Source organism: Empidonax traillii, unplaced genomic scaffold, assembly GCF_003031625.1.
Source record: "Empidonax traillii isolate 1590-97213 ecotype Southwest subspecies unplaced genomic scaffold, ASM303162v1 scaffold419:size1009643, whole genome shotgun sequence".
In the NCBI taxonomy this organism is placed as follows: Eukaryota; Metazoa; Chordata; class Aves; order Passeriformes; family Tyrannidae; genus Empidonax; species Empidonax traillii.
Genome location: NW_020955612.1, coordinates 852,055 through 874,814, shown reverse-complemented (window position 1 = coordinate 874,814; position 22,760 = coordinate 852,055).

The window sequence follows — 22,760 nt, the reverse complement described above, 5'->3', positions numbered from 1 at the left end:
GCCAGAAACCTGCACCCCGACCGGCTTGATCCCACAACTAGGGCTGGGACTGCTGGCCAAGGACCCCCCACATTGCCCCATCCGCCTGCGCTGGTGCTCCCCAACCCCTGTTTCGCAGCCCGGCTCTCCTTTCAGCACGGCGACCTTAACAACCAGCCAAAACAACGGCGGCTGTGCGGACGAGGAACATGGATACACATGCCTCCCTCCAGACCAGCCAGCAGTTGATCCCACGGCATCTGAGAGCTGCCGATAGGAAGGGGTCGCGTTCCAGGCCTCCTCCTAAATCACTTTTTCAGCCCGGTTTGCAGAGGTGCATCCCCACTGCTTCTCTGCTTGGGCTCTATCTTGCTTTCCCAGGCAGCATCCACGGAAAACTGGACCTGAAGGCACCAGGTGGAGAAGCTAGAGGTGATTTAGACTCTCTGCACTTCAGTCAAGGAGCCCCACAGCACTGTCACAGTGATGCTGCTGGTCCAAGGCAGCACACAGGTCTTCTTATATTGCCTCTTAGCACGGGTAGAGAGGAGAAACCCTGGCATGGCACAGCTCAGCATGAGCCCAGGTGGTTTGCAGAGAAGCCCCTGAAGACTTGGCACTGACCACCCATTGCAGCCTCGGTCAGGGAGTGGTTTGGGTGGGCAGGATGCCCCCCCACTCCAGTGTCCCTCAAGCTTCTTCCTTCTACCAACTGCAAAGCATCCCAGCAAACCTGTGCTGCTTGACAGCATCCAGCAAGCATCCAGGACTTCTTAAGCTTCTGGGCTGGACACAAAGGCTGTCCCAAAGCTGTCCCTTATCCTGGCTTTGAGCCCAGGCACGTGCTGCTGCATGATCCACAACCCCTGCCAGGGCACATACCTCACCTGCATGGACAGGCAGTGCCATAGGTACATATCACCCAGAGCCAGGACATCAGGTTGTGTTCCTTTGGCTTTGCCAGGACACTGCAGTGCCTCGCTGGCACCCCTGGAGCTGGGAAAGCAGCAGAGCTACACATCCAGCCACCCCCTCACAAGGATGCCCGCTTGGTGACATGCAGCCTGAGTGCTGTCTCTTTAAAATCTTCATCCCTAAATCTGAATGAAGCTAAGGGAAGAAAATCCTAGAGATGAGTGCTTCATTTAAAAGTCTCCTCCAGCACTCCCATTCATTCATGCTCCTGCCCCAGCACGCTCCTGCCAGCATCTCAGGGAGGAAAACCCACAAGTGCCCATCCTCTTTGGGATGGATAGAAATGACTCTGCCAGGACACTGCACGCCAAAATCCAGCCCAAGCAAGGCCACCCTGGCGTATACAGAAGGGTACAAATGCTCCTCCCAGAGGGTCCACTCGTGTCAGCATCCCCATTCCTCTCTGCTTCTCCCATGCTCCTACAAGCTGGCACTGCTCCCTGTGAGAGGGCATCCCTCCAGCTCCCCAGAGAAGGGGCTTTAACACCATCCCACACACAGCCCTCTGCCTGTGTGGTGCCTCCAAATCTGTCCCTCCATGGCCTCGCTGCAACTGGGACATCCTGAGGTGGGACCCAGCCCCAATACTCCAAGACCCCATTCTCAGGGACAAACTCAGGGTCTGTATTTAAATATACATATATGCAGTTACTCGGGGACCAGTGATGCCTCAGATTCAGATGTCTCCATGGTTACCTGCTCACGGTGGGAGCTGGGGGGTAGTTGAACTCTGGGGGTTCACCATTCATTGCCCATCTCCCTCTCCCCATCCCCACAGCTCCACACAGCCCTTTCTGGCTTCCCATCTCCCCACTAGTGCAGCAGGAGGGGGAGGAGGAGAGAGGTTCTCCCCTAGAACACGTTACGGGATTGATTAGACAAGACAATCATTCAGCTCCGTGAACGATTAGACAAGAATGCAGATCAGCTTCCTCATCCCGAAAGAAAAGACAATCCCGATCGGCACAGAGACGAAGCTGAGCATCCCCTCCCACCACCCAGAGCTAGACAGGAATGAAATATGGAGAGACAGGATCAGGAGCAGCGCTGGCATCCCAGTGCTGAGCTGCTGTCATCTCAGGAAGTGAATAGCAGCAGCACCCGCCCGCGGTATTCCCAGTGGGCTTGCAGGAGCTTTCCTCGCCCCTGCAAGTGTCCAAAGGACAGGTGAGTGCGGGGGTGCAGGTTATCAGCCCGAGGGGCTGGATGGAGAGGGAGCCAAAAAATGCAGAACTGCAAAGCCCAGCTAGACAGAAACAAGCATCTTTTACATCCAGGAGCATCCAACCTTGCTCAACCCCGAGCTTTGTGGGAGCACCTGCAGACATATGAGCTTCTTGTCCAAACCCAGCACCACTTGGACTTGATCCACGTTCTCTGCTGGCTGGATAATCTCTTACTCCCATACAGCAGCACTGTGTGAAGTAACCTCAAGGACCTCCCGCCTTTTAATCCTGCTTTCCTTTCATGCAGCACAAAATCCTAACTAGCTTTCCTCCTCCTCCTCCCCACACATACAGCCAAAAACACTTCAGGTGTGGACTAACAGAAGGCAGTTCAGAGGGCAGTAAAATGAGGAATCAAAGGGCAGCAAAACAATCTATTTGGAAAAAGAGGCCAAAATAACTGGATTTGTCTAGTCTGGAAATCAGTAGGCAGAAGAGACTTGACAGCAGTCCTCAATTATGTAAAAGGTTGCTGCAAAGGGTGTGGGAATAAATTGTACTGCATCCCCACAGGGAACAGGACAAGGAGTAATGGACTGTAAATTGTAGATTAGACATTAGAAACAACACCTCAGTAGCAAAAATTACTTAAGCTCTGGGATAGACAGCTGGGAAGATGGTGGGATTTGAGAGCGGATGAGACAAACAGTGATGAGGTGGTCTGGCTGAAGCACCTCCCTTTTTGAGACTGGGAAAGGGACCCTCTTGCAAGGTATGCTTCTGCCCTGGGATTTTAGCACTTAGTGGCTGGTTCAAGCTAACTTTGCACTGATTTCTGCCAAGCATGAGTGGACCAACAGCTTTTTTGGGGGTGATGCAGACCACACCATTCCCAGCCCTGCACTGGACCTCCCCCTCCTCAAGGTTGTTTTGCCTTCACCTTCTGCAGTGCCCATGGCATTACAGGTACAACAGCATCTCAGCTTGCCCTCCTTGGCACAGACTCAGGGCTGTTCTAGGACAAGAGAGCACCCAGATTTGTCCCATGTCCATCTGTCCTGTGCTTAGGACTCATAGCACATCGGGGACCACCATGCAGGTATCACCTCCCATCCCAGGGGAGCTGCAGCAGGAGGGCATCACCCACCCTCCCCTTCCCAGGAGGAATTAATGGTGGGGTACAACTCCTCACTCTCCCCTGCATCATCAGCACCTGTAAAGTTGATCTGTCTGGGTCAGGAAGTTCAGATCCTTGTTTTGTTAGACTCCTGCCTCTTGAGTTCCACACTCATCACTTTGATCTATGTCTTTTTCTACCCAATAAGCACGTGGGTATTTTAAATTGGGCTAAAGAGAACACGAGATGAAGCCCAGGCCAGATGGAAGAATCTTGAAAAACAAAGAAGTCCCATGTTTTCAAGCAAAGCTGGAAGCGCCCATATGTGAGTTGCCAAGTTATCTCCTGGTCCCATCGAGTGGGAAGAGCTGGAGAGACCCTCCAGAAAACCATGGACAAGCACAGAGGAGGAAAAAAAAAAAAAAGGTACTAAATCTCAGGATGTTTATGTAAAGTGAGACTAAACTTTCCCAAAGCAGGAACTTTTCCAAAAGCAGACAGTCCTCCCTGGAAAAAAAAAACTTTCTGGTAACAGAAACTTCCAAGACTGCATTACAAAAGGAAAATAGCAGAGTGCAGTGGGAGACAGACAAAAGCATGGATCTTTCTCTTTTGGGGCCACACTTCTGGCCAGCTGAATCGCAAGGATGCTGCGCCTTGAATGGGAATGATCAAGAAACACCAAATTCGTCTCTAAAAAAAAATAAATAAATAAAATCTCTATCACCCATCAGCTACTGCAGACTGCAAGAAAAAAATTTCAGCAAATTTCCCCTCCAAATGCTCTGGCCAGTTTTTGTCAAGTAGGTTATGACCAGACAGGCAGCAGTTCCAGCCTGAGCACAGAGGAGATGCCTTTGCCTGCCTGTTGCTCCACCTCAGACCCGTAGTTTATATTCCAGTTACAAGACAAGTGCTGCTCTTGTCTCCCAAGCTCCCATCTTTTAGCTGAAGCACATATTTTCCTGGCACTTGTTCTGCTTCAGTACCCAGGGTATAACTACACCTCTTGTGTTTAAAATGTCTCTGCCATCTGAAAAGCACACAGGGACCTGTACCCTTCCTTTGCTTGTCTGTGACTGCAGGTGTCTGGATTTCAGCACAGAAACATTTTTATCCGCTTCCTCAGCCTCCCCATCCCTGCCTGACTCAAATCTGAGCCATCTCTCAGGGTCTGTCTCACAGCCCAGTCAACACGGAGGGAACCAGTGCCAAAAACCCATTTCTTTCTGATCTGATTGTTTGTTTTCCTGCCTTTCCAGTTTGGGATTTTTGACAGGGAGCCATGTGAAACCAACTGCTCATTGTTTACTGGGAAGCCTGAGGCTGCGTTTTAGTCATTTCCATCGCAAAGAGACCCGAGCAGATGATGAAGAGTCAGTTGGCTCCCTGCAATAACCCATGCTGGCAAAGCTCTTTGGTGTCCACACATGAGGAAAAGCCAACCCAAACAAGTGCGTTGGGTGCTGGACCAGGTCAAGGATGCTTTTGCTGCACTGCCCAGTTACCTCCTCACGTGCTCCCACAGCACCGCGCCAGCCAAGGTACCTCCCCAAATCCACTCCCGGCTCTGTATCCAAAGGTGCAGCTGATCAGGAGGGTTAGGAGAGAAGTAGAATAGTGCCAGAGTCCCTGGGAGGGCAGCCCAGCTGCACTGCCCCCAACTCCATCATCTGGATGGCATCTTCCCATCTCCCTCAGAAAGCATGCCACGCTCCTCATCCTTGGGCAGGATGGGCAAATCCTCATGCTAAGAGGTTTGTAGCAAGCCAAGAGACAGGTCAAGTCACCTCCCTGTGACAATTCAAATATACCAGGTCCCTGGCCATGTAGCACTTTTCCCAACAAACCTTTAATCATGCTTTTTGAATCTGGTCCAAGCCAACTTCTCAGCATTCCCTTGGTTGCAGACCAGAACAGGGTGTGTTATCTCAAGAGAATGAATACAAGAAGTAGCTTTAAAATGTGTGTATTTTTAGTATGTGCGTGCTGGCTGCTCCTCCCCAACCCCAGGGCTCATTCAGGTGGGTTTCACGCAGGGCTTGGTGGATTTTCCAAAGCAGCCTCTTCTCCTCTCCAGCCACTGCTTCCCACCCTGAGTACTGCACGGGGAGGGGGTCAGGTTACCAAGCACCCAGCAGCAGCATTTTGGTCTCCTGCCCTCGTCATTACACACTGCTACTCCAATCAGCTGCAGACCTCACCAGCAACTTTGTTGTTTTTCCACATTATTAAAGTTATTATTGAATTATTTAAACCAGTAGTAATGAGCACAGCTTAGGGCCGAGTCTGAAATGCTTCCAGAAACAAACATCTTGTAATGTTTCTCCACTTACAGTAACACTGAAATGGACCAGAAAACTTTTTACTCACTTCAAGTTCTCCTCATAGCATTCCTATTCAAGTCAAGCATAAACCGTTGCTTTTATGTATTATCTTGGTGATGTTATGAGCAACACCAAGTTAGTTCATTATGGCTCATTTTCTGGGGCTCCCAACACGGACTTGTTGGAGCAAAATGATCTTTGAGGTCCCTTCCAACCCAAACCATCTTACGATTTTCCACGACCACCTGTTTTTTGAAGCGAGTTACAGCTTCCTTCAGTCCATCAACAATCCTCACCGTCCTCAAAATCTGCAGCGTCACCCACCACTGGCAGAAAACCTTAGCCAGTCCTGCTGAAGTTCCTGACTCAACATTGTTCATTCCTGTCTTCATAAAACATTTACCTTCAGCAGATGAAGCAGGGGTGGGGGTCAGATTCTCCAGTTGTAGTAAGCAGCAAGTTTATCATAATCTGTTATGAACTGAATTTAGTTTCACCTCCAGGAAAAAAAAAAAAAAAAAGTCAACATTTAACAGTTCTGCCTTCTCTGATATAAGTTTGGAGGGTTTCAGACAGTGCCTTTTGGGGCCTATGGCAAGTTTTGGGCAACCGACAGCATTCACTGTCCTATGTGCCTTAACCTCCCCACATCTTTCCAGCCCTGGCCTCTGCAGAAGCAGCAGTTGGGCACAGTCAGATCCTCACCCCAAATTTCAGAACAGGAAACCAAACATCCACCCTCACACCTGAAGGTCAGCAGCCCCAGGAATTTCCACAGGCTGTGCCACTCATTTGGGATGTCCTGGGGCTTGGCAACTCGAGCCTAATTCACCCGCCTTGATCAAGAGGAGTTTAGCACACAGTACCATAGAATCATTTACCCTACAAGATCATCAGGTCCAAAGAAACCCATACTTTCTACTCTACTTTGATACCCAGGAACAAACTGGATTTTATTTCCCAAGCCTTTAACCAAGGGATTCACCAGGACACACTGGCTCAGGGGTCAGTGGGATCTGACCCATGGATCTGATCACACCAAATGGCTGCAAAATGACCTTCACACTGAAGTGTTAAGGTGACACTTGTAATGTTTCTCCACTAAGTCACCCCCCACTGCAGTGGGAGTGACTACACAGACACCACGCCGGGTCCTTAGGGAATGCCCATGCTGCCAGCCTGCCTCAGCTTTATATGAAAGCACCAAAGGGATCAAGACCCTCTACGCAAAGCTGAGAGCAGATGATACAGGTCTCCCCAGGGAGCCCCAGTGATGTTTCCCTGGGGGATAATCCCGCCCAGGGAACACAGAGGCACGCACCATGCCAGACAGCCGGCATCCCCAGGGCTGCTCAGGCTTTGAGGCACAGTTCCAACACATGATAAACAACAATATTAGTGAAATAATGTCTAAACAGAGCCAAACAGGATCCTCTTGCCAGCAGGCAGGGAGAGCTTCTCACTGCAGGAAGCGCCCAGAGATGTATACGAGGGAAACAACTTCTAACGCTCAACAGCGCTTTTTTTGGCATCTCTCTCCTCCTGGTGCAGCTCATCTCAATCCCAGTCCCCGAGCAGTCTCTCCTCTACACAAAACAGACCTTTCCCCTCCCCGTTATACTTCTGGTGGGACAGTCAGGGCTTGTGTGGATGCACATTCACATACTACCTGTATAGAGAGGTACCTTGCAAAGTCTCCACTCTAGGGAATGCTGTATCCCAACCCCTGGAAGTGTTCCAGGCCAGGTTGGATGGGGCTTTGAGCAACCTGGTCTAGTGGAAGTTGTCCCTGCCCACGACAAGGGGGCTGGAACCAGATAGTCTTTAAGGTCCCTTCCAACTCAAACTGCTCTATGAGTCCCACCCCTGCCCAGAGGGAAATTCCTATTTTAGCCCCAAGGACCCCAGCTTTAGGCAAACCAGACACAGGCCTCAAAGAGAAATCCTACATGCCTCCCCTCTCCTTGGCATGCAGCACTGCCTGGGGACAGGGTGCTGGAGCAGGGGTGCCTTTGGTCACCCAGCAGACAGGAGGAAGGATGGGAGTAATGTCTGAGGATCCCCAGCACCAAAGAGGGAGCATTCCCAGGGCTGCCTTCAGAGCCATAGCCACGTTCCCAGTGCTTCCACCTAATCCCCAAGCTGCTCACCTTAAACCAGCACATATCCTAAGCCACAGCTATCGTATCCTGCTCCTATCCCTGTGCTTGCTGGAGCTATTTACAATGGGTGTTAAAGCATTACAGGAGCAGCTGTCAGCAGCTGTATTTTATGAAAGCTGGGATCTCCAAGCCAGCTCCTATCAGCTTTAACACAGCTCTCCCAGCGTGTCTGTCAGTAGAAATGAGGTTTCAAGGGGTCTTTGAGGAACTTCGTATCCAAGACAATTCAGCTCAATCCAGGGGAAGCTGGTAACTACTGAGGGAAAACATCAGCTTGCAGCTGTAATGGCACACAGGAAAGCATCAGTGTGCCAGCCCAGGTCCCAAGGATCCCAGTGGCCAGCAGGATGCTGGGATGTGTTCATCAGGGCAGCCCAGGGCCAGCTGGGACTTCCTCTGGGACAAACCTCGTGTGATGGAAGTCCAGATTTAAAGCTGACTGTGCCAAGGGAGAACCTGTGATCCCCAAACTATATGAAAAATGGAGATTATAAGAAGGCTGGGGAAATAGAGAAATTATGGATGCCAACGTGTACCAGCTTTGAGCACAGTCTGTTACCCAGCTGATGGAGAGCAGAAGCTACTGCACTATTTTTAAAATATGGAAATTCAGGCCTGGAATGAGCAATGGGATAAGGGGAAAAGAAATTGCTCTCAAGAGCTGAGCTCAGCTGGGTCTCTGCTCTCAGCTCCCTCCCTGCTGCAGCCACCTGGGCTGCAGGACCTGTTGGGCTCACCCCGACCCACCTCACCTGGGCAGGATTTTAGAAAGCTTCTCCATATTTCCCTTGGGTCTCACCTTAAGGATGCCCAGGACTGCCTGCACTGCCTTGTATGGAAATGGTACTCCAGAAGAAGAGCTGATGCTTTGCTCTGAGGAAGGCAGGGAGAAGCTTCAGCCTTTCATCCCAGGATTTCAGAAGATTCAGCTCCACTCGTTTTGCTCTGCTGCCTGTCTCTCTCACCCCACCTTCCCTTGGGGCTCACACTTGGGCAGTTTCAGATGAAGGCAGTGAGGAGCTGAAGGGAGAGTTGCTGGAAAACAGTTCAGGGACCCTGCTGGAGGAATGAATACCTGCAGGCACAGGGCTGGCAATACCCAAACAGCACAGGCTGGCACGAGCCACAGGCCCATGGATTCAGATACATCACCCACTTAATCCCAGCCCAGATAGTTGCAAATCAGATCCTTATTTAGGATGCTGATTGTAATCAGAAAAGCACATCTGCTAAGCAAGCAGGACTGGATGTCACAGCCTGCTGGGACCCATTAAAGGTTTCGTGGAGGAGGTTTCTTCCCAAATCAGTCCAGTACTGAGGTGCACTTGCTTCCTCTTGGGCTGCAGGAGCCTGGACCAGCTTCTCCTCTCTCTCTGTTCTCTAGGGTGGATGCACTGGATGCTGGGCTCAGCAATGGGCACTAGATCCCTATCCTTTGGGACAGGGAGGGCTCACTGCCCCCAGTAACAGCAGTCTTTGGCGTTCTACAGACTAGAGACAAGATTGTTACCCTGTAAATGCTGACATTTCTCCTGCCTGCCCCTGGGAACACGTTAGAGCCTGTAATGAGTTTTGCTCTTCTGACAGCATCTGCACTGCAACCCTTGGGAATTTTACTGGCTAATCCCAGCCTTGCACAGAGACACACTGCAACCAAGGCTAAGCACAACATCACCTTCTGCCTGCAGGAGAGAAATGCTTTTCATTTCTGATCAGCTCTGCTCAGTGGCAAATTACTTCCGCACAGACAGCAGATGGTTAAATGAATGTTTGCCCCACAAGGCACTGCCTTAGGGGGCTTTATTGAGCTCCATCCCTTTCCCCCAGTGCCCAATATGGGGATTATGAAGAGCACGTCCCTCATTCCTCTTGCTCTGAATCCTCCTGTTACACAGCTGGGGTGCAGCTGCCCTCCTGCTGCCAACCCCGGGGGGGGAACTTGGCTACAACTGCTACAGCTCCAAAATACAAATCTTGGATGTTTGGGGCAGCAGATGACCCAGGTGTTTGTCACGGGCCCAAAAGATGTGATGGAAACAGCCAAGGATGGCTTCATATGTAGCAGAAACATCCAGGGATGGAGAGCAATTTGTAGCAATGCCGTTTATATTGTGTTCCCCCAGGGAATCACCTCCCCTCTTTGCTGCCCATTTCTTGACAGAAAGAAGGAGAGCTCAGTGCAGCCCCTGCTCAGCCAGCAGAGCTGTTCCCCCACCCTATGATCCGGTTTCCCTACAGATGAAGGACACTCATCCTTCTCTAGGCTGAACAGCAGCAGCACATGTGGGACACTGATCTCAGCTGGGGCTTCCAAATGCTGCCATGGAGCGCTAATAAAATGGGATAGTAGGAACTGCAGGGTGAACTAAACATATGAATCACTTCCTCTCCTGGCTTTTCCTGCTCCCGTTGTTTCTCTTATCCCATCAGATAAAGCCCACTGAGAACAATCATTTCCTTCCCTCCCCCCCCCCAACAACGAACACCGAGGGGAGTACTTTTTCTCTTTTCATTTTCAGCTGACACCCACAGGGCTGTGCTGATGTTCCCAAGACTTTCTCCACCACATGGCAAAGCAGCCCCTTGGGGTGCCAGAGCCACTCTAGCTCCCAAGCAGCAGCTCCAGCCCCCACCCAAACCTCACCTGCCCCTCCTGCTGCAGCCTGGGGCTCTCTCCATCTCCTACACACAGCCCATGCTCTACGTGCAGCCTTCAGCTCCATGTTCCTACAGGGTGGGTGCATCCCAAGGCACTCCCTGGAGTGCAGGGCACAGCTGCCATGAGCCCCCAAGGGCACCAGAAAGCCCACTGCTTTGGGAAAAAGATCTTTCAAGCCCAAAAGGGCCATTTACCACCCCAATCCACCCAGGCTCACCCCCTAGCCTGGCACCAGGGTGTCGCCAGCACAGCAAAGGACAGCTTCAGAGCCCCGAGGTGGTTCCTTTGCAGAGAACACTGTGGCTCTCCTGCCACTGCTCCCCCACCCTGGGAGCAATCCTGCCAGCAGGGTCTCCTGCCAGACCAGCCTGTAATTAAGACCAGCAGAGAAGATGAGCTCAGGCAGCCCTGGGGGGCCTCATCTCCCACACCCCCATAGCACATGGAAACGTCATGCTCCCGTCCTCAGCTCCCCTCCATTTACCTCGGCTGCAATATTGAACTGCTCCAGCTCTAATTACTCCCTGCAAGGAGATGCTGCCAGAGAAACGAGCCAAGCGGGACTCCCCTGAACAGCAGAACACCCGGCAAGCACAGACAGTGACAGGTTATCTTGCTCCACCCGAAAGGCAGGTGGCTGCAGCCATCACCACCCAAATTCCCACTAGAAGCCCCTGCCCATGGACTGGGGATGTAAAACATCAGGAGAAGGTTTCCACAGCAGCTTTTTCTCCAGCTTTGGGACTCCCAGGCTGTCACTCCTCACTCTCACAACAAGAGAAAGGGTGCAGAGTAAGGCAGAGCTTGCAAAGCCCTGAGCCAGGCTCTGATGGGACCATGAAGCACTGAAGGTACAAAGTCCTTTTGTGTTATCAGAGACCAGGACCACTCCAAGTGTGCAGGAGCCCACAAGAGACAGACCCCTCCTCATCTCAATATCAGATACTGCCTGGGGTATCCTCAGGGATTTGTTACCTGCCTGGGGGTCTTCAGTGCAAGCCTAAGAGGGCACAAGGGTTTGTGCTCGCAGTGATGTCACAGCATCGCTGAGGCAGAGAACAGGGACAAGCCACCAGATAAGCCTCCCTCACACTGATGGTGCTGCCAGAAGAGATCCAGCTCTGGGTTGTGCCTGCTCAGGTCAAGCATTTCAGGTCACTTCAGTGCATCTGGGAGTGCAAGATTTCAACTCTGGGAGCGCTCCAAAACACAACTCTGAATTTCCAAACTGAATAATCACCTTTTATTTGCCATCTGAGACAGCTGAGTGTTGAAGCGCTGCAGTTTTCTGATGGGGAAAACTGTTTTGTCAGCTGAAGGAAGACTAAATTGGTGCAGTCTGAATTTTTATCCACCTCCCCTACACGTGTGCTTCTCCCCAGCTCCTCCTGTGCCCACCACACTAGGCAGTCTGCAGGCTTCCAGCACCTCAGGTGCCAAGCACAATAATTTCTGCCCTGATCCATAAATAGCTATGTAAAAATATTCCCAACTTCTCAGTTACAAAGGGGGCTCCCACCACAGCACCAAAAGATCATGTCATAGCAGGCGTCACCTGCATCTTCAAAAAAGGTTCAATTAACAACAGAACAGTTTCATTACAGCAACAAGAGCAGATTTAATCACAAAAGGAGGATTTTCTGAGTCCCTCGGAGGACCCACAAGACATACACCAATGCTTCTGCATTAGGAGTGCCTCCCCCAAGTGCAGGTAGTTTACAGGAAGAATTCCAAGAATCCCAGCTCCACGGGAGATGGGGAAGAGCAGACCAGGACATCAGGCCAAGGGGTGACTGCAGAGCTCCTAGCCATGGTGAGAATGAAAAGAACAGCAACAGGATGAGAAGTAAGAGCTCTACTGTCTCCATTGCAACAAACATCAACAAAACCAGCCCTGAATTCATACCCAAGGACAATGAAATTAGAACAATAGACAGATCTTCTCTTTTGTGGTTTTTTGTTTGTTTGTTTGTTTGTTTTAGGTACAAATGCAATTAACCCGTGGGATTCATCACCACACAGCTAATTGAGATCAAGGACTCGGGGGAGCTGCCAACAAAACAAGCTGCACAGCAAAGAGCATCCGTGCTGTCTGGCAGTGGGATAAAGTGTCCCTGAGGGTGGTTTTCATAGGGGTGTCAGAGACTTGCTGCCCAGGGGCTCAGGCATCCTTGCCAAGAGCTTGGGCTGGGTGCTGTTTTGTCAGAACAGAGGGAAACCGGGAAGATGTTACTTATGGCTGGGACCCTCCCAGCCAGGAAGGTTGTGCTGGCATTTGGGACCAGGAAAATACCAAGCCTTTTCTTCATACCTGTTCTCATTTTGAGGCTGTTTCTACCACTCTGCAGTGCAAACAAACCTTATCATACCTGCAAGCAGGAGTCTGCACCCCAAAACAGCCCGTGTGCCTCGGGGGAACAGCTGCTCTCTGGGCACTGGGTTCCCAGTCCAACACCAGTGTTCCCAGTGCATGCACATGCAATTAGCTGCTGGAGACCCTGCCTAGCCCAGGGGTGCTCCCCAGAGGGCTGGTGGACTGGAACGCCACCCTTGCAAATCCTTGTGTGGGAAATGTAGAGTTCAGCTGCTGTGAGATAACGAGGAGGAGAGGAGAGAAAAAAAAAAAAAAAAGCTTGTGCAATGGACCAAAAACCCTTTAGGAGGAACCAGGGACAGCCAGCATCCCTGGGTCACTTAGCAGCACTGCCTGCCCAGGGATGCCCAGCTCTCCAGCCTCCTCTGAAGCAGCTCACTGTGGGCAGGAGCCCCATCTGCCGGCTTGGCCACGGAGGAAGCACATCCCAACTCTGCAGGGTGAGAGGACATCACCAAGGCAAACGGCACCCAGGGGCCATCGCTGCTGCGGGGCGCTCCTAGCTCTGAGCAAAATGCCTGCAGTGGGTACAGGGGAAACAAGGGCACATCCAGCCCTGCTCCTCCTCCCCATCACACTAGAAACCAGCCTCACCTGGCCACCAAAGTCTTACCCAACAACCCACCGGCAAACATCACCCGCTCTCAATCAGTCACAGCAGAGCTGCAGATTGCTTTGCTCCTCGCACACACCAGCACAAAAATCCATCCAAGTAATATTGTAGCCATCGCCTCCAGCAGGGTGTAAGTCAGCCTCCAGAGCCCAAGGAACAAGCCAAGCCCCTGCTGACACCAGCAGGGAAGGTGGGCTGGGAAAGCCCAGGAGCACAAACTCTAAATATTTACAGTCTGCCATCAGCCTTCAGGCAAGGAGGCGGCAACTCGACAGGCGGCTGTATTGCATTGGGCAAAAAGGTTTCCCTGAAGCAGGTGACTCGAGTTTGTGAAGGACCAGAGATGATGATTGATAGGACATTGCTCACACCTGCTGGGGGCAACTCAGGTGCCAACTGTTAACTTTGATGCCCCCAGCTGTGCAAAGCAGTATGTAACATGTCACCTTGGGCAGCGATGGCTCAGGGGACAGGACAGGGACCCTGTCAGGGCATGCAGAGTGACACAAAGCCACCCACCACCCTGTCCATGCAGTGTGATCACCCTCTTAAGGAACCTTGCCCCTCCAGATGGAATTGCCATTGCCTTCTGTTGGAAGGCAGGGAAGTTGCTGCAAAGCAACTTTGCCAGCCAGCACGTCTGCCCCAGCAAGGCTGGGGCTTGCTAGTGTTTATGCAGTACCTTGGCTTGGCCTATTTTATGTCAGGCCACCCTATGATAGGCTGTCACCATCCACTCTTGGCCCCCGGGGAATTACCCATGCCAAGGCTGTAATGATGTGCACATGGTCTGGAGCAGGTCCAGGCAGCACCAGCCCTGGAGCAGGCACCTGCTGTCCCACCCCAGCATCACAGATCCCAGTGACAGATGGTACAGCCTGGGGGTGTCTTGTGGTGTCCTTACAAGTGGTGGCCCATAAGGAAAGCCAAACTCGCAACCATTTTGTTTTGAGGGATCCAGGTGACGTGCACCTCCTAACAGAGCCAGGAGAGCAGATTCAGCAGCTCGCTGGGAAAACCTGGGAATCCCCGCGGGATAAAACAAAGACACACAGCACTGACGAGGCACTTCAGGGGTGCGATGGTACATTTGGGTCTGTCGCACATCGTCTCAGGATGGGGCCAGGGCACCATGTCCCAGGGACCGGACTGGGTCTTCCTGGGAAGCAGCAGCACATTGCAGCAGCCAGAATTTCCCTGGCAAGCTACTGCCGGCTTCCACAAGAGGGCTTTGCTGTACAAGGAAACAAAACGAGCAGAGCTCCGTTTTCAAGCTGCTTCCGGATAGGTCCCGACTTCTCCCCACATCTCACCCAGGGCTTAGCAGGCACCAGCGGGACACAAGTCACCAAGTATTGCACCCAAAGATAGCGTTCATATGCTAGTGACAGCATTGAAAAGTCACCCGTTTTGTTACTGAAGCCTCTCTTTCCCGGATGAGCTGCATGCCAGGGTGGCCACAGCTGAGCCCAACTTTCCCAGGGGACTCTGGCACTAAACCTGTCCCCAGCACACGAACACAGACGTCAGCACCCACTTGCACAACCAGCTGGCCACTGCATTTTGGGAGGCTCCAGGCTGTCACCCACAATTCCTCCCACCGGAGCCGAGTGCTTTGAAGCACATCTGATGATGGATGGGATGGGCAGTGCCCTTGTTCCCACACACACATCCCTGGAGATAAGCGCCCGCTGAGCTGCCACCGTGGGAACTGCAGGGCAGAGGAGAAGCAGGAGAGAGGTGAGAGAAAGATGAGTCTTCTGCCCCTGGCATGGCCAAAGGAATTCACCTTGATTTCCATGCGCACTCATGCTGGTCCTTAGCAGGAGACATGAATCACGGTGCAGGTACATGTAGGGACAAGTCGCAAGCCACCAGCTCCGGGAAATGACAGCAGCACGTTGCACCTGGCCTGGCCAGCCCTGAGCATGTCCTTCCAGACACGAACCCCTTATCTGAGCAGATGCATCGATGCAGCTGTTTTGGGGTAGCCCCGCCTTAGCTGAAGACCTCCCAGATCGCTGAACATCAAATACGTCCCCACAACAGTGGGCTTTGGGGCAGGGCAGCCCCTTAATCCCCTGGGGGGTTGATTCCTGTGAGGGCAAAGCCTGGCCCATCCCTCGCCAGGCGATCTCTGAGCTGACATGGGGGCCGGAACCACACACCATCTCTCAAGGTCACTTCCAGCCTCCTATGCCTCTGATGTAACGAGAAGCGACACGTGGCCGGGCAGGCCGGGAGCCGCGGGGGGACGCGGCGGATGCTTGTGCCAACCAGCTGCTTCCCCCTGGGGCTATGCTCCGAAAAGAGCGCAGAGTGAGCCACGGCTGAGCACACTGCAACCGTCCCCACTGCCTCCCGGCACTTGGGAGCTTCCCCACCCAGGGGAAACACTGCCTGGCTAAGGTAGCGGGACCTCTGCAGCTCCAGAGGCTGCCACAGGCACTAAACTGGGAGAGCCGGGCCTTGGGAACAGCTGTGGGGACATGAGAGGTGGCTCCTTCCTCCTGCCACTTGTCACCCTGTTTATTTTTAACAGCCCTCCCTCCTGCCTGGATATGACCCCCTTGAGGAGTGTCTGCTCGTGCTCTCCCAGCACCAGCCAGCCCTGTGCCACCGCTCTGAGCCCACAGTGGCTGGTCCCTCCCCACCTGGCCACTGACCAGGGACATCACGTCACACTCTCCTGAGCTGAAGGCAAACGCTCACTCCTTCGCTGTTTCCAGGAAGGGAATTTCAGTGCAGGGAGCACTGCCAGGGCCAAAGGGAGACAAGGTCACGCAGGAAGCATGCGTCACCCCAGCCACCTCCTTGCAGATTGGCTCAACCAAAATTCATCCGTTCCCCCCTGGAAAACCTCAGCAAGGATAAGGGTGGGAGAACTGCACCCTGCAGTGGGGTCACCAGTGCTGTCCTTTAGAGACAGCCACACTCCAAGAAGGGATGGGGAAACAATGCCATGAATATCCAATAGGGCTTCCTCCGGTCAGTGTTTATATCCCTCTGACTTAAATTCCATTAATAGAAAAGCCACAGGGCAGGGCCACAGCATAGAAGGAAGTGGCACAGGCTGTGTGGCAATGGGTGCTGTCACCAGCTCTGTCATCCACGAGTGCCAGAGCTGGGAAAGGCAGTGCAGCCCCAACAGCCACTCACAGGGTAAATCCCAGCTTGAAAACACCAGCGAGTGTTTTGCAACTCTCCCTGGCCAGCCATGCCACACCACACCACACCACAAAGAAGGGAATCACAGAATCATAGAACAGTTTGGGTTGGAAGGGACCTTGACCCCCCTGCCATGGGCAGGGACGCCTTCCACTAGACCAGGTTGCTCCAAGCCCCATCCAACCTCCAGGGATGGGGCAGCCACAGCTTCTCCGGGCAACTTTTTCCAAAGAACAGGAAGGAAGGTCCAGGTTCCCTCCCCTGTCTGTCCTTCCATCCCTCCTGCCTTCCCACGGGAGTTGTGCCTTCCTTTGGATGTGACTCCTCCCAGCCTCTCTGCCATGTCAAGGACTCAAGGGGTAGAATATTCCCACTGGAGCACATGACGCTGCAAAGAGGCAGTGGCAAGCTCTGCCCTCTCCTGCACAAGCCCTGGGGTTTGTCAGTGTGCTCAGCCCTGGGTTTGGGGCAATATTGGGGTTCAGGGGTTTTGCTCTCACCCCAGAGAGGAGAGGGTATCCCATTGCCCCTTGTATGTTCCCTATCACCACAGGACTGTGGGTGCTTGTTGATGTTGTTCCTGTAAAACACTGCCCTGGGCCAATTCTGGGTGAAAAACCACATAAATTCCTCCTGCCTTGAAAAACAGCAGCCCCATTGCCATGGAGACATAACACTACTCTGCTCCCAAGGCCCCCCTTCACCCGGCTGAGGAAAGGCAGGGATGCTTGGCGGCCCCAGCACTGCACCACAGGGCAAAGCTGCCTCCTGCCCTGGCTCTTGGCTTGGCACTTCCATTGCCACATATTCCCACCACCCCTGGCGTGCCACCGAATGGAGGGAGCTGGGATGGAGCACCATGTGTGCTGGCAAAGCCCACCTGCCTGCACTGCTCCATGCCCAGGTTTGCAGGAGTAAATATGAGGACCTGAGTGGGACACGGCTGGAACAGCCACTTCCTCCCTTTTTTTCCTAGTGACGCTCCAGCCACACTCCAGCTGGGACCCCAGTTCCACAGGGGAAACCGCTGCCGCTGTACCACACTGCCAGCATCCTCCCGTTTCTTCCAGAAAGGGAACAGGGCACCATGCCATGCCAGATGCCCCAGCCCAGGGCTGAAGGGAACAGGCATCCACACAACTCCCATAGACCAAGCCTGGGGCAGTATTGGGGCTCTCACCTCTGCATCCCACATGCTCCCTGCTTCCTGCCCTCGTTCCCCTTTTCCTGCCTCTCCCAGCCCACCCTCCAGATTTCCGAGCCAGTCGTGTCCTTCCTGCCCTTTGCGGCAGGGCTGGCGTGTCCCATCCGCCCAGCCGGCTGTCTGCTTCCCCATTTCCCTCCCTGTTCTCCATTCCACGCGCCTCCCTCTGGCTTCCCCCCCGCTCCGCCTGACCCGGGACCGCAGGACTCCACTGGCAGGGTGAAGCCTCGGGCTTGCCAAAGCAAACAGCGCAGGAGGAGGAGGAGGACGAGGGCGGCTGAGGCCGGAGCAGGCAAAGGGCAGAGTCCACCAACAAACCCTGTGGCTGCTCCGGGGTGCGCAGGTTCCTTTCCCTCGCTTTCTAAACGCTCTGGGTTGGCTCTGTGCGCCCTGGAGCTTGGCAGGCAGCGGGTGCCAGAGGCAATGTCTTGCCTGGGCAGAGCCCGGGGATGCTGAGTGGCACCTTGGGGGGCTGAGCACCCTTTGTGCCGTCCCTCGTGTGGGTCTAGGGTGGGGGCTGAGCTTCACGGGGTGCTGGAAGCTTAAAGGCAAAGCAGACCCAGCCCTGGAGTCTCCTGCAAGCAATTTATAGCCAGGTCTTTTCCTCCCGCTCTGCTGGCTGCCAGGAAAAGCAGCAGGAAAATATTTCCCTGGGAATTGTTTTTGTTCCTTCCTCTCTGTCTGTACGCATGAAGCTCTCCTCCGCCTTGGACATGCCTCAACCTGTCCCGAGGCTCAGATTAATCCCCTGCACCACCAGGGACGACAGCTGAGGTCAGACGCTGTCAACAGAGGCGAAGAAGAGGAGGAGGAGGAGGAGGAGACCTTCCCCCTAGGAAACCACATACATTCCCAGCCAGAGGAGTGAGCATGAACAACAGGGCAGCCCTGCCTGCCTCTCCTGAGGAGGAGGTCACCCTGCAACACAGCAGCACACTGGAGCATCCCACAGGAGAAGGAGAGCTCGCTGTTGGCAGTGCCAGAGCAGCACAGCAGAGCCTAAAGCCTGGCCTAAGTGTAAGGCTGGTCTGAGCTGGGGTAGCTGCAGGCAGCAAATGCATCTGCAGCCAGGCAGGTCGTGGCATGTCAGTGCCTTTTTGGGCATGCAGATGCCCGAAAACAGGTCAGTGGCAACCAGTACCTCCATTTCTCCATGGGCCTGGGAAAGGTCTGTATGGCTTCCTTGGGAAAGGGAAAATGGATGAGCTGTCCCCCTCGGCTGCACCGGAGGAGCGAGTGCTGCAGGCTGGGTTGGGCTGGGCTGGGCCAGAAGAGCCAGTCCAGCTGCCTGCAGGCAGGTCTCAGCACCCCCACTGCCCGTAGGAAGGTGGGAAAATTGGGATAGAGGGAGAGGGCATCTACCGCAAAGCCAGTCCTTTGGTGTGCAAAGCACTCAACACTACCTCAGAGCAACTGGGAGCTCGGGAGAGCTCAGCTCCAGTAAATGATGCTCCTCAGGCCCTGCCCGGGCAGTTTACCTCCTCCTCCTCCCTTTGCCCAGGATGACTATTTGCCTGCAGCTCTAAGCCCTTCCCTCCCCCTCTCCCCAGGCTCCATCACCAATAAATCACCCCGCTGAGAGAGAGAGCCAGAGGAAACCAGAGGCACAAAACCTCAAACAGAGCCCTTTCCCCCGCCCCCGCCCTGCTCTCCCAAGCAGCTCTGCATTTCATTAAGCAGCCAGGCCAGCCCTTGCCCAGCTGGGGAGAAGGAGGAGAGGGGAGGGGGGCCCCGCAGGGTTTGCACGTCGGGTGCAGAAATCACAACCAGAGATCCAGGAGAAGGGAGCTGTTTGTGTTTGTCACCACATCCCAGCGCTTGCCTGGCCCCTGACCCTGCCTCCGGGAAAAGTGCTGATCTCCCCCATTGAGGTCCCTCCGTGCCAAGGAAGCTCTGGGCACCTTCCAGCCAGCTTCTCTACGCTCCAGTCATCCTCTCACGGTGCCGACCCCTCTCTCTGCCCCACTCCAGCCTCACAAAGGCTTGGATACTCCTTGGAAGAAGCCCTGGGAATTTCTGCGAGCCTCAGCCCTGCCGGGAAGCTTCACTGCCTTCCCTCGCTCCCTGGGCTAGAGCACCCTGCCCAGGAAAACATCGAGCCTCTTCCTGCCTGGGAAGAGCAGCAAGGACAAGCCCCTGCTCCCCTGCAGGACCCCCCTTCCCCCCCAAACCTCTGGGGAGCGGGGTCCCTCCACCCACCCTAAATATATATTGGCAGAGCATCAGCAGCGAGCACAGTACATTGGAGACAGATGCAAGTCCCACGGCGGCACGGAGGTTTGGGGCATCCAGGCATGCCTCTCCTCAGCCTTTGGAGCTATCATTTAATCACACTGTACTGTGCCACAGTACTCCTGCCCAGAAAAAAAAAAACAAACAAACAAACAAACAAAAACAAACAGATTAGCCTTTGGCAAAGCATCCCTCCAGGGTTCCCCAGGCAGGGAGAAGTTCCAGCAGGCACACAGCCCCCCGGGGATGCTCTGGTACCCCCGCGCTGCCCACAGCTCCCCAGGCAGGGAGAGGCCCCAGCAGGCACACACAGCCCCGCTGCTGGCCCTGCCTCCCACCCCCCTCCCAGCAGCCTGCCAGATTCCTGAGGGCTGACACAGGATGCTGCAGCAATGAGTGTGCAGGGCCTTCCTCCCCTTCCCCTGCCCCAGGAAAGGAGGGATGGGCGGGTGATGCCAGGTTGCATCAGGCCAGGAGGGAGCAAGAGCAGACGGAGCGGAACACCGGAGCCTCCTGCAAGCCCCTCGCTGCCATCACCTCCCAGCCCCGCGGGCTTGCCCCAGCCTCTGCTGGCACCTGGCCCGGGCCCAACACCTTTACAGATCGGGATGATTCACACCATTAGCACTCACTTACTGGCGAGAGCAGGTTTTAAATCATTCCCTCTCGCCAGAAGGTATCCCTGGTGAGAGCCACAAGCTCACCCGCCCAGAGCTGCAACCAGGGATCGTTCCTGGATGATTACAGCAGGAAAAAAGTGAAAGCCTGCCGTTTGCCCTCCTTCCCAACTATCACCCTGGCAGCCCAGCTGCCACGGTCCCGTCTCTCTGCCCGTCCCACGGCTTCTATCCCACCCTCCGGCAGTGCTAAGGGATTTTCCCAGCATATCTGCTCTCCCGTGGGATCTGACCTGAACTGGGGGAAGGTCAGCAGCCCGGGAGAGCGCTTCCAACACATCGTTGCTATTCTGGGAAGGTGAGGATCCTGCCATCTTCCCATTAAGTCATATCCTCCTCGACCCCGTGAGGCAGTTTCCATAGAAGTCACCCTCTCTTCCAAGTGATGGAAGTTTTTATTTTTAACTGGCTTATTTACGCACTTCTCTTCCCTCCTTCAGCACTGGCCTGGGCAGTGAGTTTGGGTCATTAACCTCCCCTGGAGCTCATTCCCCAGTCCTTGCTCATCTGTCCCATCTGTCACCCTCACTTCTGCAGCAACCTAAAGGCAGAAGGAATAGTTATAGGGATTGAGGCAGCATGATGGAACAGATGAAATAAGGAAAACAGATCCCATTTAGGTGCAAGTGATTATAGGAATTAAAAAAAAAAAAAAAAGAACAAAACAGAACAGAAAAACTGATTTCAAAAGTAACACAGTGCTGTTATGGGTTTTTTTCGATTTGAGGCTCATTTGCTGCAGATTCCTGTGTAACTAACGAGCCAACAGCAGCTATGCTGTGTCCACTGTTTTCTTCCAGCCCCCTCGGCCACAGTAGCCTTAAGCTCCCCGGAGACACGCACGTCCCCGGGAGCAAACCCCACACGTCATAAAAACACAGCTACGGGAGCAAGCGAGGCGTGTGTCGGCACAGCAGATGGAGCTGGGCTGGGTCTTTCGGGGACACGGCTCTGTGACCATCAGCCAGGGAGTGAGAACTTACCTCAGGTAGCTCCACAGGAGGTCATACCAGCCTGAGGGAAATGCGTGGGCATCTCTGGGCAGTCTCTGCCCTGCTTTCAGAGACCAGCAGCAATTAAGCTGTTGCACAACTCTTCTCTGGAAGATCTAATGGATAGGAGCGCTGCTGGTGTTCTGTGCCAGAGGGAGGTTGGGTCTTGTCTGCGCAGGGACACATGAACCAACAGGACCAAATGATCTTCCAGGGGTTGGACGCCCAGAAAACCTTTAGAAATGCCAAGATCAGGAGTGTCTCCATCCCCTTTCAGGACTTGGGAGCTGGGCAAAACCATCCACTTCCACGGGGATGCTGTTGGTGGACAAGGAGCAGGACTGAAACCTGCTCCCCCTGGCCTTGGAAAGTAACTCTACCGGTACAGGACCAGGAAGCTCTTTCCATCCTCCAGCCCAGCTTCTGACTCACAGAGCAGGGTGTTTCATGAGGGAGCAGGTGTCTCTGTAGCCACCCTCCTTCTCCTGATGCTCTCCTTTTACTGGAGATCCTGAGGTGACCTCCTTTCCCTCGGTGGGGGAGTTTGACTGTGAGGTTCTCCTAGAGAGCACCTGCACAAGTGAAGCAGGGACAGTCCCTTCCCATCATCTCCCAAAGGTCACCAAGTGAAAACAAGTGTCTCATCCCACACCATTTCCTTGTGTTGTCTACCAGACTAAAACTGTGTGTCACCTTTAAGTGCAATTATCAAGAAAATTAAGATGGTAGGACTTTTGCTTTTACCTAAGAATGGAGAGCTACTAAACTGTACACAAAGTTTAGTACACAAAGCTGCCTCTCAAAGCCACCCCACACCAGGCAGCTTCTCTATCACAGATTCTCCCCCCACTACCCAAGGACCAAGCCTGACAACTCCAGCTTTCACAGAAACGAGGTGTAAAACCCCCACCCTGAAAGCCCAGTGCCCCCCATTTGGGACAGCACTGCTCCCCACATGCCTATTCCAGCACAGAAAAATCTGGGAGCAGAGACCTTCACACTGGTCTCCCCTCATTTCCCACCCAAGGCAGGCTCCCAAGGTTCAGTCAAATAAATGTCCCAGGCAGCATTTCACAGCACACAAACATCTTTGACTTGCTAGAGAAGCAATCCTC